This window comes from Ursus maritimus, unplaced genomic scaffold, assembly GCF_017311325.1.
Source record: "Ursus maritimus isolate PB19 unplaced genomic scaffold, ASM1731132v1 scaffold_21, whole genome shotgun sequence".
Classification (NCBI taxonomy): domain Eukaryota; kingdom Metazoa; phylum Chordata; class Mammalia; order Carnivora; family Ursidae; genus Ursus; species Ursus maritimus.
The window spans coordinates 19,015,410-19,018,814 of NW_024424564.1; positions in this window are offsets into that span (position 1 = coordinate 19,015,410).

Genomic DNA, 3,405 nt, shown 5'->3' on the forward strand with positions numbered 1-3,405 from the left:
TGGGGACATGCTGAGGTCAAAATAAAGTAGGACTTAGAAGTGAGGATGTTGACGGGTGGTTGGACTGAGTGCCCAGCCCCTGCTCAGGAAAGAGGAAAAGGCTAAAAATATTAATTTAGGCAGAATCCAAGTGATGTGGTCAGTGAAACCATGGAAGTGGATGGAGCCACCTACAGCAACAAGCCTGGCCAAGAGGTGATGTTCGCTCGAACAGGAGAAAGCAGTAGCAATAAATGAAAGGAGATGGTTTCGAGACACACTCTGAAGATAAAATGTCTCAGTCTTGATATCGATGGTCCTTAAGGTTGGGAGAAAATTGATTCCATTAAGTGATTTGGGAAGCTAAGAAGTACAGCAGTTGAGAAAAAATTTCAGTTCTAGGTGTGCTGTGTTGAAAAGTTCTGCCAGGATACACAAGTGAAAATGACCTAAGAGTAGCTTAAACCATACGTAGCCTAAAAAAAACCAAAAAACCCCAAAAAACCACCTGTATCTAGTCTGTATTTCTGGAGATGGCTCAAATTCAGAGATAAAAATTTGAGAGTCATCTCTTCACAGGAAAAGTTGCTGCTGTGATATAAAGATTGCCAAGAGAAAAATGCAAAAGGAGAGTAGAAATAATTCAACCATAGTCCCTTAAATAAGTTATATTTAGATGGAAGAAGTAGTTCTATCTTATCCTAAATAATACTATTTAATACAAGTTTAAACAACTATGATTCATTGAATCTTAATATGTGAGACATTTTACATCTGGCTTTTGTAATACTTTTAAATAACTGCAAGAAACATAATCAAATATTCATTTTACGAATGAGGAAAATCTGAGGTTTAGTAACTTTCCCAGGGTCACACAATGAGTAAGTGGCTGAGTGGGGATTCAAAGTCTTTCAAAGCGTGGCTCTTGCTTAGAAGCCCTTGTGCTTCCTAACGTTCCCGGCCTACACAAAGCCGTCATCCCGTAATTTCATACAAAGCTCTTCTTGACAGAGCCCATGAAATAAATCCAAGTGCTTGCAGACGATACCTGCAAGTGATGTGTTTAAGACACTTGAGCTGTCCCTAATAGTATCTGGAATTGTATGCTTTGGACACTGACACCCTTCTTTTGACTATGAAGATGCAATCTTCACTTCTATAAAAAAAAGATTTTCTTAAAACATGTGATCCTCTGGGGCACCTGGGTGGCTTGGTCACCTGGGCATCTGACTCTGGGTTTTGGCTCAGGTCAGGTCTCAGGATCATGGCTCTGTGCTCAGCGGGAGTCCGCTTGGATATTCTCTCCCTCTGCTCCCCCCACCCCAAATAAATAAGTAAATCTTATGAAAGAAAAAACATGTGGTCCTCTATTTTCATTTTTCCCACTTTTGATTGAAACATGGAAACAAAGAAATGTTTCTTTACCGTAAGAAAACAATAGTATAATATAAAGATGAGAGCAAAAGATGCTTGAATCCAGTGCTGAGGATAATAGAAATGCTGAGGACCCTGGCAAAATGGGGAGTAAAGCCCCATTCAAAAAGGTGACAATCCAGGGGCCTGGGTGGCTCAGGCCATTAAGCATTAAGCATCTGCCTTGGGCTCAGGTCGTGATCCCAGAGTCCCTGGCTCAGGGGGAGTCTGCTTCTCCCTCTGCCCCTCCCGCCACTGCTCGCACGAGCGCTCTCTCTCTCCCCCTCGCCAAAATAAAATCTTAAAAAAAAAAAAAGTGACAACCCCTCAAAATCCAACATTGCCAGATCCTCAGATTTTATAAGGGAAGGTGGAAATTTAAAAATGCAAGGTTTCACCTAACATTGTAATATAATTCATTATTTTAACCTAGGCAGGCTAAAGGAAACCTGCCTCTGAGTAAAAGGAATACAAATTGGTACCAATTTATGACTACGCTAAGCTTCCACATGACAACTTTCTAGCATTGAGGACATCACCCTGCCTTATATTCTCCAAGTTTAATATTCCCAGGTCCTTCCAGTAATCATGTTGCTAGAGATATAAAACTTTACTCTACTTTGAACAGAATCCATTCTGTCAGTGTTCCTCTTAAAATATGACAACAAGAGCTAAACAATCATGCAAACAAACTCTGGGACTGTTACTGTCTTTGCGCCGAACAGTGTATGCTCATGCAATCTAGTATTATACGAGCTTTTGGGGGACATTTACATTATTTCATTGGTGCCTAAAGGAGTTTCAGTCCATAAAAACCCTTACTTTTTCAGTATTAGCTTCCAAGATAAACTTTACACATCTAATACTTGCAGAGCTGAGACTATTTTGTTTTAAAATTCAATGCAAGACTTTGTATTTTCTTTAGTAAATTTTATTTATCTGGGCCCATTATTCTAAATTTTGGGTGGAGTTTCCAATCATCTATCTCTTTTTTCTGCTCCAAGTATAAAAACCTGCAATTCACCCCCGGGGGCTATTCTCAGACACGGTGAATACTCATGAGAAATCTTGTCCACCAAAATGTACACCATTTCAAAAGATCCAAAGCAGAATTAATCCATAATTAGAATATTACATTATTCCCTAAGTACCCCCCACACACATACACAATTTCCTACAAATCACCACAACTTTACTTATATTTGCCTGAATTACCCCATTGCACTGAGACATACCACACTCATTGGCACACCCGCTTACACATCCGGTGAAGATTTCAATGAGTTCAGCTATTTGGCTGCTTCTGCCATTATCCAGAATTCTAGCTTATAAATTATCTCCTGTATTTGTCTTGATTAAAAAAATTCCTTGCTGGTAACTGCAAATATACATTTGATCATAAATTAAAGAACACGCTCTTCTTGTTCCTCTGCTTGAAAGACGACACATCGGTGAAGAGCGATTGATCTGACTCACTGGGGCCTTGCACTCCACATGGTTTCCTTTCAGTAAACTGTGCAGGCTAGAGTATCAATGATAGCTCATGCTTCCTAAGGGTTCGCCATATATGCCAAGCACTGGGCCGTGCATTTCATGTAAGTCATCCCCCCTATTCCTTAACACCAGTGCTTAAAGGGCTTATTATACATCCGTAACAGCCAAGTCACTAAGACATAAAGAATTTGCATAGCCTTACATGGTCTAAGTGTCTGGGTCCACTTGCCAGCTAGTTCCATCTGCACTGAAAACCCTGTTCTTGGTCATTGTTCTCATTCCTTAGCAGGTCACCTGGACTTTCCTCCTTTGATTTAGTCAAATAAATTACCAATTGGAAGGTGACGCCCACAATCACTAACAAGCCCAAGTTCTGTGAAAGACCAAGGCTTACTCGGCAGGGGTGTATCAAGCCCTCCAGGGGGAATGTGCTGGCAGTCTACTACAAGGCCTCTACTTTTTTAACCGCGTTGTTACGTCCAAGGGAGAACTTTTTCAAACATTTTTTAAGTCCTTAAA